Source organism: Takifugu rubripes, chromosome 21 (assembly GCF_901000725.2).
Source record: "Takifugu rubripes chromosome 21, fTakRub1.2, whole genome shotgun sequence".
Lineage (NCBI taxonomy): Eukaryota > Metazoa > Chordata > Actinopteri > Tetraodontiformes > Tetraodontidae > Takifugu > Takifugu rubripes.
In genome coordinates, this window is record NC_042305.1 from 1,281,854 (window position 1) to 1,294,675 (window position 12,822).

At 42.2% G+C, this 12,822-nt stretch overlaps 6 non-coding genes across 6 annotated transcripts; all 6 read left to right on the forward strand.

The window, feature by feature from the left end:
- Positions 1-2,120: 2,120 nt before the first annotated feature.
- On the forward strand, positions 2,121-2,239 carry LOC115247721 (5S ribosomal RNA). Its single transcript, XR_003886824.1, has one exon. It is a non-coding gene; the product is annotated as a 5S ribosomal RNA (ribosomal RNA).
- A 2,011-nt stretch (positions 2,240-4,250) lies between these two features.
- On the forward strand, positions 4,251-4,369 carry LOC115247763 (5S ribosomal RNA). Its single transcript, XR_003886861.1, has one exon. It is a non-coding gene; the product is annotated as a 5S ribosomal RNA (ribosomal RNA).
- A 1,976-nt stretch (positions 4,370-6,345) lies between these two features.
- On the forward strand, positions 6,346-6,464 carry LOC115247764 (5S ribosomal RNA). Its single transcript, XR_003886862.1, has one exon. It is a non-coding gene; the product is annotated as a 5S ribosomal RNA (ribosomal RNA).
- A 1,996-nt stretch (positions 6,465-8,460) lies between these two features.
- On the forward strand, positions 8,461-8,579 carry LOC115247766 (5S ribosomal RNA). The gene has a single exon (XR_003886864.1). It is a non-coding gene; the product is annotated as a 5S ribosomal RNA (ribosomal RNA).
- A 1,974-nt stretch (positions 8,580-10,553) lies between these two features.
- LOC115247767 (5S ribosomal RNA) lies at positions 10,554-10,672 on the forward strand. The gene has a single exon (XR_003886865.1). It is a non-coding gene; the product is annotated as a 5S ribosomal RNA (ribosomal RNA).
- A 2,001-nt stretch (positions 10,673-12,673) lies between these two features.
- On the forward strand, positions 12,674-12,792 carry LOC115247768 (5S ribosomal RNA). Its single transcript, XR_003886866.1, has one exon. It is a non-coding gene; the product is annotated as a 5S ribosomal RNA (ribosomal RNA).
- The last annotated feature ends 30 nt before the right edge of the window (positions 12,793-12,822 follow it).

Sequence of the window (12,822 nt, forward strand, 5' to 3'; positions counted from 1 at the left end):
CATTTGTCTTTGTTAAGTTTCAGATTCACCTCCCTTGTCTTGTCCAGCACTTGTCTCAGTCTTCTGTCGTGTTCTTCTCGAGTTGAGCCCCAAACGATGATGTCATCCATCATTGTCTCAACTCCAGGAATGTGCTCAAAAATCATGTGAATAGTCTTATGATAGACCTCAGGTGCCGACAAGATACCATATGGCAGACGAAGAAATCTGTACCTTCCCTCTGGAGTGTTGAATGTGCACAGGCGGGAACTCTCCTCGTCAAGTCTCATCTGCCAGAAGCCTGACGAAGCATCTAATTTACTGAACCATTTAGCTCCAGCAAATTGTGCCATGATTTCTTCTCTGGTTGGTAACTTGAAGTGTTCTCTTTTGATTGCTTTATTTAGATCCCTTGGATCTAGGCACGTTCTCAGGGCACCTGTTTTCTTTTGCAGAACGACAAGCGAGCTGACACATTCCGTTGGCTCATCAATTTTCTTGATGACTCCCAGTTTTTCCATGCGCACCAGTTCATCTTTTAGTTTTTCTCGCAGAGCAAATGGAATTTTTCTGCAAGGATGCACAACAGGAGTCACACTTTTATCCACACGTATCTTATGTCGACCAGGCAGGCATCCAAGTCCTTCAAAACAGTCTTTATATTCCTCCATAAGTGATTCCTGAGTATTTGCAGTATCTGATGATGTCACTACAAACACTCTTTTGACCAGATTGAGCTTTATGCAAGTACTGAGACTCAGGATTGGTTGTACACTCATATCCACAACCAGTAGTTGTGCTCTTATCTGTCGACATTGGTGTTTGAAGGTTGCAATACAACCACCTTTCACAGGAACACGTTCTCCGGTATAGCCACTCACTTTTGTTTTTACCGGATGAATTTTGCTCTTTACTGTCAGTTTTTTGTAATCTTCTAAGGATATCAGATTTACATGAGCACCTGTATCTAGCTTGAAAGGTATTATTGTCTGGTTGAGTTGTATTGGCACAATCCATTCCTCTTTCTCAGTTGCACTAGACTGCACCATGTTCACTATGAACTCATCATCCTCCTCTTCTTCAACTGTGTGGACTTTCTGTCTTGAAGCCGCTCTGCAGCATTTAGCATGGTGATTGTTTTTTCCACAGTTGTTACAAATCTTTCCAAATGCAGGGCAGGATTTAGGCTTGTGAGTGCCTCCACATTTACCACATTTAAACTCCTTAGATTTCTCTTTTTGTTTGGCAGATGTTATCTTCTTTCTTTGTTCTTTGTGAATGGCATGCACCGATGTTTCACCTCTCCGCAGCTCTTTTGCTTGGGCTCTTGTAGTTTCTGCTGCGCTACACATACTGACACACTTATCCAATGTAAGTCCTGTTTCTCTCAGCAGTCTTTCTCGAAGTGCATTGTCCATTGTCCCACAAACAATTCTATCTCTCACTAGTGAGTCTCTAAGAGTGTCAAATTCGCACGTTTTGCTTAGCGTGTGAAGCTCTGCCAGGTACTGTTCAAAAGGTACTCCTGATTTTGGTCGTGTGTAAAAAACTTGTACCTCTCGAAGGTCACATTTTGTCTTGGTACAAAGTATTCTTCAAACTTTGCCATTAGCTGTGCTAGAGTATGCTACCGAGCATGCTGGGTAATGTAGTTGTCCTTCTATTAAACACATAACACCACACTCTTTAAACATTTTTAGGATCGTGAATTTTTCAATCAAATATCTTCCGTTTGATAATGCCCAAAGCGGGATTCGAACTCTCCCTCTGGGGTCTTCAGGAGGTTTCAATCAGGTTGTCTGTTACAGCAAATCTCGACTGGCCCGCACCGGCCCGGGATCGATTCCCGGCCATGGCACATTGCGTTTAACTTGATTTCATTTATCGGAGTTGAATCTTGTTTGATTTGTTTGAAGACGTTTCACCTCTCATCCAAGATCCGTTCTAGGCAGATTTGATGATATGACGCTCATAGGCTATATAGCCTTTTCTTTTTGGGGGGAATGGATTGGAGGCTGCTCCAACATTGACGTTTGGACTGTGACAAAGCAAAATGGACAACCTCCACCAGAATAAATGTTTCAAGAAAATAAGTTTGAGTTGTATTAACTTCAAAAGGCCATTTTCTTGCGGCTGCTCTCGCTTACGGCCATACCACCCTGAGAACGCCCGATCTCGTCCGATCTCGGAAGCTAAGCAGGGTCGGGCCTGGTTAGTACTTGGATGGGTGACCGCCTGGGAATACCAGGTGCTGTAAGCTTTTTGCACTCCTCCACTGGGTCAGCAGAGGCCGCCAGTGTTCCTGATAATTATCCAGCCAGATGTAATTCACTTCTTAAGTACTTCTAACATTGAGATTTAATGTTGCACTATTGTACATCGTTTTAGATTTAATATTTAACTCCTGTACATAGTTTGGGATTTAATGTTGAACTATGTATATAGTTTGAGATTTAATGTTTTATGAGTGTGTGTGTGTGTGTGTGTGTGTGTGTGTGTGTGTGTGTGTGTGTGTGTGTGTGTGTGTGTGTGTGTGTCGCAAGGATGATCGGCGGTGGAGGAGACAGAGGGAGACGGGAGCTTCTTTACTCCAAAAATTTATTTTTATTTTCCAAAAATAAAGTGGTGTCAGAAGATGCCAGGTTGAATCCATACAATAACATACAGACCCTGCACACTTTTACACACCACAACTTTGACTCTTTCTCCAACAATTGTTTTTTTCTCCAAAATAACAACCAACCAACTCAACATCCCACCCCGTCTGGGGTCTACTACAGGGCTAATATAGCTGTAGCCCTCCTACAGGTGAAACCAATTATCAAAATTATTACGCTAACTAATACATTTACAAACTCAAAATAACAACCGAACAGAAAATATAAAATATGCGTAAAACGCCCAAAACAAATGTCCACCATCAAAACCACCCAGTGCATAGTAAAATACATGTTCAACTTACTCTTATAAAACACCCCCGCTAAAATAGATTGTGCCGTAGCACCTCGCGAAACCCCTCCATGTATACAATCATTGAGCAGTCCATCGGTTTCCCCGAACCAGGAAGTATGTCCTGCTGGTGAGCTATTGAAATATTGGTGCTTTTGATAAATGACAAACAAATAAACCTCGATGCTTTTAAACAGCCATAGCGTGAGTGTGATTCTTTGGGCAACGTTAAACAGACGGGAGGTGACGCGGTGAGGCAATATGACGCGCGTTGTTTACTTGGGTGGAAATAATTGTAACATAAATGCCGGTTGGCCATGCCGTGCATGTCGGCTACAATGTATTCCAATAAGAAGCTATGGTAAAAAGTGGTGTGTGTGAAATGCTTCAACCGAGTAAACCAAGACAGAACGGAATGGAAATGAAATGCAAACGTGTCGGCGTAAGTGGCACGGCTCACTCCGTGCGTGCGTGTGTGTGTCTGTGTACGTGTGTTTGTGTTTAAATAAAATTGAATTTCCCACTTTGGTCCACACTATTGTCAACATTTCTGTCTTCGCAAAAGCCAACTCAAGGCGGCAGAGTCCGGAATTGAAAACAATATCTAAAGAACTCAAGTATCATACTAACAACACTAATATTCCATCTGTCTATCCCCAACTGAATTAACTCCACACCTATCTCATCACATTATTTGTAACAGAATAAGCAGATAACGTAGCATTTCCCTGTTCATATCTGCGACTTGCAATTTAGAATTTGTCAATAAAACTATGCTATGACACAAACTACAGTTTAATAGACTGCTGTGCTCCTAAAGAGAGCAGCATTTGTGGCTCATAAACCTCACAGACACTGCTTTGCTCTTTAAACATTTTCATGATCGTGAATTTTTCAATCAAATATCTTCCGTTTGATAATGCCCAAAGCGGGATTCGAACTCTCCCTCTGGGGTCTTCAGGAGGTTTCAATCAGGTTGTCTGTTACAGCAAATCTCGACTGGCCCGCACCGGCCCGGGATCGATTCCCGGCCATGGCACATTGCGTTTAACTTGATTTCATTTATCGGAGTTGAATCTTGTTTGATTTGTTTGAAGACGTTTCACCTCTCATCCAAGATCCGTTCTAGGCAGATTTGATGATATGACGCTCATAGGCTATATAGCCTTTTCTTTTTGGGGGGAATGGATTGGAGGCTGCTCCAACATTGACGTTTGGACTGTGACAAAGCAAAATGGACAACCTCCACCAGAATAAATGTTTCAAGAAAATAAGTTTGAGTTGTATTAACTTCAAAAGGCCATTTTCTTGCGGCTGCTCTCGCTTACGGCCATACCACCCTGAGAACGCCCGATCTCGTCCGATCTCGGAAGCTAAGCAGGGTCGGGCCTGGTTAGTACTTGGATGGGAGACCGCCTGGGAATACCAGGTGCTGTAAGCTTTTTGCACTCCTCCACTGGGTCAGCAGAGGCCGCCAGTGTTCCTGATAATTATCCAGCCAGATGTAATTCACTTCTTAAGTACTTCTAACATTGAGATTTAATGTTGCACTATTGTACATCGTTTTAGATTTAATATTTAACTCCTGTACATAGTTTGGGATTTAATGTTGAACTATGTATATAGTTTGAGATTTAATGTTTTATGAGTGTGTGTGTGGGGTGTGTGTGTGTGTGTGTGTGTGTGTCGCAAGGATGATCGGCGGTGGAGGAGACAGAGGGAGACGGGAGCTTCTTTACTCCAAAAATTTATTTTTATTTTCCAAAAATAAAGTGGTGTCAGAAGATGCCAGGTTGAATCCATACAATAACATACAGACCCTGCACACTTTTACACAGCACAACTTTGACTCTTTCTCCAACAATTCTTTTTTTCTCCAAAATAACAACCAACCAACTCAACATCCCACCCCGTCTTGGGTCTACTACAGGGCTAATATAGCTGTAGCCCTCCTACAGGTGAAACCAATTATCAAAATTATTACGCTAACTAATACATTTACAAACTCAAAATAACAACCGAACAGAAAATATAAAATATGCGTAAAACGCCCAAAACTAATTTCCACCATCAAAACCACCCAGTGCATAGTAAAATACATGTTCATCTTACTCTTATAAAACACCCCCGCTAAAATAGATTGTGCCGTAGCACCTCGCGAAACCCCTCCATGGATACAATCATTGAACAGTCCATCGGTTTCCCCGAACCAGGAAGTATGTCCTGCTGGTGAGCTATTGAAATATTGGTGCTTTTGATAAATGACAAACAAATAAACCTCGATGCTTTTAAACAGCCATAGTGTGAGTGTGATTCTTTGGGCAACGTTAAACAGACGCGAGGTGACACGGTGAGGCAATATGACGCGCGTTGTTTACTTGGGTGGAACTAATTGGAACATAAATGCCGGTTGGCCATGCCGTGCATGTCGGCTACAATGTATTCCAATAAGAAGCTATGGTAAAAGGTGGTGTGTGTGAAATGCTTCAACCGAGTAAACCAAGACAGAACGGAATGGAAATGAAATGCAAACGTGTCGGCGTAAGTGGCACGGCTCACTCCGTGCGTGTGTGTGTCTGTGTACGTGTGTTTGTGTTTAAATAAAATTGAATTTCCCACCTTGGTCCACACTATTGTCAACATTTCTGTCTTCGCAAAAGCCAACTCAAGGCGGCAGAGTCCGGAATTGAAAACAATATCTAAAGAACTCAAGTATCATCCTAACAACACTAATATTCCATCTGTCTATCCCCAACTGAATTAACTCCACACCTATCTCATCACATTATTTGTAACAGAATAAGCAGATAACGTAGCATTTCCCTGTTCATATCTGCGACTTGCAATTTAGAATTTGTCAATAAAACTATGCTATGACACAAACTACAGTTTAATAGACTGCTGTGCTCCTAAAGAGAGCAGCATTTGTGGCTCATAAACCTCACAGACACTGCTTTGCTCTTTAAACATTTTTATGATCGTGAATTTTTCAATCAAATATCTTCCGTTTGATAATGCCCAAAGCGGGATTCGAACTCTCCCTCTGGGGTCTTCAGGAGGTTTCAATCAGGTTGTCTGTTACAGCAAATCTCGACTGGCCCGCACCGGCCCGGGATCGATTCCCGGCCATGGCACATTGCGTTTAACTTGATTTCATTTATCGGAGTTGAATCTTGTTTGATTTGTTTGAAGACGTTTCACCTCTCATCCAAGATCCGTTCTAGGCAGATTTGATGATATGACGCTCATAGGCTATATAGCCTTTTCTTTTTGGGGGGAATGGATTGGAGGCTGCTCCAACATTGACGTTTGGACTGTGACAAAGCAAAATGGACAACCTCCACCAGAATAAATGTTTCAAGAAAATAAGTTTGAGTTGTATTAACTTCAAAAGGCCATTTTCTTGCGGCTGCTCTCGCTTACGGCCATACCACCCTGAGAACGCCCGATCTCGTCCGATCTCGGAAGCTAAGCAGGGTCGGGCCTGGTTAGTACTTGGATGGGAGACCGCCTGGGAATACCAGGTGCTGTAAGCTTTTTGCACTCCTCCACTGGGTCAGCAGAGGCCGCCAGTGTTCCTGATAATTATCCAGCCAGATGTAATTCACTTCTTAAGTACTTCTAACATTGAGATTTAATGTTGCACTATTGTACATCGTTTTAGATTTAATATTTAACTCCTGTACATAGTTTGGGATTTAATGTTGAACTATGTATATAGTTTGAGATTTAATGTTTTATGAGTGTGTGTGTGTGTGTGTGTGTGTGTGTGTGTGTGTGTGTGCGTGTGTGTGTGTGTCGCAAGGATGATCGGCGGTGGAGGAGACAGAGGGAGACGGGAGCTTCTTTACTCCAAAAATTTATTTTTATTTTCCAAAAATAAAGTGGTGTCAGAAGATGCCAGGTTGAATCCATACAATAACATACAGACCCTGCACACTTTTACACACCACAACTTTGACTCTTTCTCCAACAATTGTTTTTTTCTCCAAAATAACAACCAACCAACTCAACATCCCACCCCGTCTGGGGTCTACTACAGGGCTAATATAGCTGTAGCCCTCCTACAGGTGAAACCAATTATCAAAATTATTACGCTAACTAATACATTTACAAACTCAAAATAACAATCGAACAGAAAATATAAAATATGCGTAAAACGCACAAAACATATGTCCACCATCAAAACCACCCAGTGCATAGTAAAATACATGTTCAACTTACTCTTATAAAACACCCCCGCTAAAATAGATTGTGCCGTAGCACCTCGCGAAACCCCTCCATGTATACAATCATTGAGCAGTCCATCGGTTTCCCCGAACCAGGAAGTATGTCCTGCTGGTGAGCTATTGAAATATTGGTGCTTTTGATAAATGACAAACAAATAAACCTCGATGCTTTTAAACAGCCATAGCGTGAGTGTGATTCTTTGGGCAACGTTAAACAGACGGGAGGTGACGCGGTGAGGCAATATGACGCGCGTTGTTTACTTGGGTGGAAATAATTGGAACATAAATGCCGGTTGGCCATGCCGTGCATGTCGGCTACAATGTATTCCAATAAGAAGCTATGGTAAAAGTGGTGTGTGTGAAATGCTTCAACCGAGTAAACCAAGACAGAACGGAATGGAAATGAAATGCAAACGTGTCGGCGTAAGTGGCACGGCTCACTCCGTGCGTGCGTGTGTGTGTCTGTGTACGTGTGTTTGTGTTTAAATAAAATTGAATTTCCCACTTTGGTCCACACTATTGTCAACATTTCTGTCTTCGCAAAAGCCAACTCAAGGCGGCAGAGTCCGGAATTGAAAACAATATCTAAAGAACTCAAGTATCATACTAACAACACTAATATTCCATCTGTCTATCCCCAACTGAATTAACTCCACACCTATCTCATCACATTATTTGTAACAGAATAAGCAGATAACGTAGCATTTCCCTGTTCATATCTGCGACTTGCAATTTAGAATTTGTCAATAAAACTATGCTATGACACAAACTACAGTTTAATAGACTGCTGTGCTCCTAAAGAGAGCAGCATTTGTGGCTCATAAACCTCACAGACACTGCTTTGCTCTTTAAACATTTTTATGATCGTGAATTTTTCAATCAAATATCTTCCGTTTGATAATGCCCAAAGCGGGATTCGAACTCTCCCTCTGGGGTCTTCAGGAGGTTTCAATCAGGTTGTCTGTTACAGCAAATCTCGACTGGCCCGCACCGGCCCGGGATCGATTCCCGGCCATGGCACATTGCGTTTAACTTGATTTCATTTATCGGAGTTGAATCTTGTTTGATTTGTTTGAAGACGTTTCACCTCTCATCCAAGATCCGTTCTAGGCAGATTTGATGATATGACGCTCATAGGCTATATAGCCTTTTCTTTTTGGGGGGAATGGATTGGAGGCTGCTCCAACATTGACGTTTGGACTGTGACAAAGCAAAATGGACAACCTCCACCAGAATAAATGTTTCAAGAAAATAAGTTTGAGTTGTATCAACTTCAAAAGGCCATTTTCTTGCGGCTGCTCTCGCTTACGGCCATACCACCCTGAGAACGCCCGATCTCGTCCGATCTCGGAAGCTAAGCAGGGTCGGGCCTGGTTAGTACTTGGATGGGAGACCGCCTGGGAATACCAGGTGCTGTAAGCTTTTTGCACTCCTCCACTGGGTCAGCAGAGGCCGCCAGTGTTCCTGATAATTATCCAGCCAGATGTAATTCACTTCTTAAGTACTTCTAACATTGAGATTTAATGTTGCACTATTGTACATCGTTTTAGATTTAATATTTAACTCCTGTACATAGTTTGGGATTTAATGTTGAACTATGTATATAGTTTGAGATTTAATGTTTTATGAGTGTGTGTGTGTGGTGTGTGTGTGTGTGTGTGTCGCAAGGATGATCGGCGGTGGAGGAGACAGAGGGAGACGGGAGCTTCTTTACTCCAAAAATTTATTTTTATTTTCCAAAAATAAAGTGGTGTCAGAAGATGCCAGGTTGAATCCATACAATAACATACAGACCCTGCACACTTTTACACACCACAACTTTGACTCTTTCTCCAACAATTCTTTTTTTCTCCAAAATAACAACCAACCAACTCAACATCCCACCCCGTCTTGGGTCTACTACAGGGCTAATATAGCTGTAGCCCTCCTACAGGTGAAACCAATTATCAAAATTATTACGCTAACTAATACATTTACAAACTCAAAATAACAATCGAACAGAAAATATAAAATATGCGTAAAACGCCCAAAACTAATTTCCACCATCAAAACCACCCAGTGCATAGTAAAATACATGTTCATCTTACTCTTATAAAACACCCCCGCTAAAATAGATTGTGCCGTAGCACCTCGCGAAACCCCTCCATGGATACAATCATTGAACAGTCCATCGGTTTCCCCGAACCAGGAAGTATGTCCTGCTGGTGAGCTATTGAAATATTGGTGCTTTTGATAAATGACAAACAAATAAACCTCGATGCTTTTAAACAGCCATAGTGTGAGTGTGATTCTTTGGGCAACGTTAAACAGACGGGAGGTGACACGGTGAGGCAATATGACGCGCGTTGTTTACTTGGGTGGAACTAATTGGAACATAAATGCCGGTTGGCCATGCCGTGCATGTCGGCTACAATGTATTCCAATAAGAAGCTATGGTAAAAGGTGGTGTGTGTGAAATGCTTCAACCGAGTAAACCAAGACAGAACGGAATGGAAATGAAATGCAAACGTGTCGGCGTAAGTGGCACGGCTCACTCCGTGCGTGCGTGTGTGTGTCTGTGTACGTGTGTTTGTGTTTAAATAAAATTGAATTTCCCACCTTGGTCCACACTATTGTCAACATTTCTGTCTTCGCAAAAGCCAACTCAAGGCGGCAGAGTCCGGAATTGAAAACAATATCTAAAGAACTCAAGTATCATCCTAACAACACTAATATTCCATCTGTCTATCCCCAACTGAATTAACTCCACACCTATCTCATCAGAATATTTGTAACAGAATAAGCAGATAACGTAGCATTTCCCTGTTCATATCTGCGACTTGCAATTTAGAATTTGTCAATAAAACTATGCTATGACACAAACTACAGTTTAATAGACTGCTGTGCTCCTAAAGAGAGCAGCATTTGTGGCTCATAAACCTCACAGACACTGCTTTGCTCTTTAAACATTTTTATGATCGTGAATTTTTCAATCAAATATCTTCCGTTTGATAATGCCCAAAGCGGGATTCGAACTCTCCCTCTGGGGTCTTCAGGAGGTTTCAATCAGGTTGTCTGTTACAGCAAATCTCGACTGGCCCGCACCGGCCCGGGATCGATTCCCGGCCATGGCACATTGCGTTTAACTTGATTTCATTTATCGGAGTTGAATCTTGTTTGATTTGTTTGAAGACGTTTCACCTCTCATCCAAGATCCGTTCTAGGCAGATTTGATGATATGACGCTCATAGGCTATATAGCCTTTTCTTTTTGGGGGGAATGGATTGGAGGCTGCTCCAACATTGACGTTTGGACTGTGACAAAGCAAAATGGACAACCTCCACCAGAATAAATGTTTCAAGAAAATAAGTTTGAGTTGTATTAACTTCAAAAGGCCATTTTCTTGCGGCTGCTCTCGCTTACGGCCATACCACCCTGAGAACGCCCGATCTCGTCCGATCTCGGAAGCTAAGCAGGGTCGGGCCTGGTTAGTACTTGGATGGGAGACCGCCTGGGAATACCAGGTGCTGTAAGCTTTTTGCACTCCTCCACTGGGTCAGCAGAGGCCGCCACTGTTCCTGATAATTATCCAGCCAGATGTTATTCACTTCTTAAGTACTTCTAACATTGAGATTTAATGTTGCACTATTGTACATCGTTTTAGATTTAATATTTAACTCCTGTACATAGTTTGGGATTTAATGTTGAACTATGTATATAGTTTGAGATTTAATGTTTTATGAGTGTGTGTGTGTGTGTGTGTGTGTGTGTGTGTGTGTGTGCGTGTGTGTGTGTGTGTCGCAAGGATGATCGGCGGTGGAGGAGACAGAGGGAGACGGGAGCTTCTTTACTCCAAAAATTTATTTTTATTTTCCAAAAATAAAGTGGTGTCAGAAGATGCCAGGTTGAATCCATACAATAACATACAGACCCTGCACACTTTTACACACCACAACTTTGACTCTTTCTCCAACAATTCTTTTTTTCTCCAAAATAACAACCAACCAACTCAACATCCCACCCCGTCTTGGGTCTACTACAGGGCTAATATAGCTGTAGCCCTCCTACAGGTGAAACCAATTATCAAAATTATTACGCTAACTAATACATTTACAAACTCAAAATAACAACCGAACAGAAAATATAAAATATGCGTAAAACGCACAAAACATATGTCCACCATCAAAACCACCCAGTGCATAGTAAAATACATGTTCAACTTACTCTTATAAAACACCCCCGCTAAAATAGATTGTGCCGTAGCACCTCGCGAAACCCCTCCATGTATACAATCATTGAGCAGTCCATCGGTTTCCTCCGAACCAGGAAGTATGTCCTGCTGGTGAGCTATTGAATTATTGGTGCTTTTGATAAATGACAAACAAATAAAACCTCGATGCTTTTAAACAGCCATAGCGTGAGTGTGATTCTTTGGGCAACGTTTAAACAGACGGGAGGTGACGCGGTGAGGCAATATGACGCGCGTTGTTTACTTTGGGTGGAAATAATTGGAACATAAATGCCGGTTGGCCATGCCGTGCATGTCGGCTACAATGTATTCCAATAAGAAGCTATGGTAAAAAGTGGTGTGTGTGAAATGCTTCAACCGAGTAAACCAAGACAGAACGGAATGGAAATGAAATGCAAACGTGTCGGCGTAAGTGGCACGGCTCACTCCGTGCGTGGTGTGTGTGTCTGTGTACGTGTGTTTGTGTTTTAAATAAAATTGGAATTCCCACCTTTGGGCCACACTATTGTCAACATTTCTGTCTTCGCAAAAGCCAACTCAGGCGGCAGAGTCCGGATTGAAAACAATATCTAAAGAACTCAAGTATCATACTAAACAACACTATATTTCCATCTGCCTATCCCTCACTGAATTAACTCCACACCTATCTCATCACATTATTTGTAACAGAATAAGCAGATAACGTAGCATTTCCCTGTTCATATCTGCGACTTGCAATTTAGAATTTGTCAATAAAACTATGCTATGACACAAACTACAGTTTAATAGACTGCTGTGCTCCTAAAGAGAGCAGCATTTGTGGCTCATAAACCTCACAGACACTGCTTTGCTCTTTAAACATTTTCATGATCGTGAATTTTTCAATGAAATATCTTCCGTTTGATAATGCCCAAAGCGGGATTCGAACTCTCCCTCTGGGGTCTTCAGGAGGTTTCACTCAGGTTGTCTGTTACAGCAATTCTCGACTGGCCAGCACCGGCCCGGGATCGATTCCCGGCCATGGCACATTGCGTTTAACTTGATTTCATTTATCGGAGTTGAATCTTGTTTGATTTGTTTGAAGACGTTTCACCTCTCATCCAAGATCCGTTCTAGGCAGATTTGATGATATGACGCTCATAGGCTATATAGCCTTTTCTTTTTGGGGGGAATGGATTGGAGGCTGCTCCAACATTGACGTTTGGACTGTGACAAAGCAAAATGGACAACCTCCACCAGAATAAATGTTTCAAGAAAATAAGTTTGAGTTGTATCAACTTCAAAAGGCCATTTTCTTGCGGCTGCTCTCGCTTACGGCCATACCACCCTGAGAACGCCCGATCTCGTCCGATCTCGGAAGCTAAGCAGGGTCGGGCCTGGTTAGTACTTGGATGGGAGACCGCCTGGGAATACCAGGTGCTGTAAGCTTTTTGCACTCCTCCACTGGGTCAGCAGAGG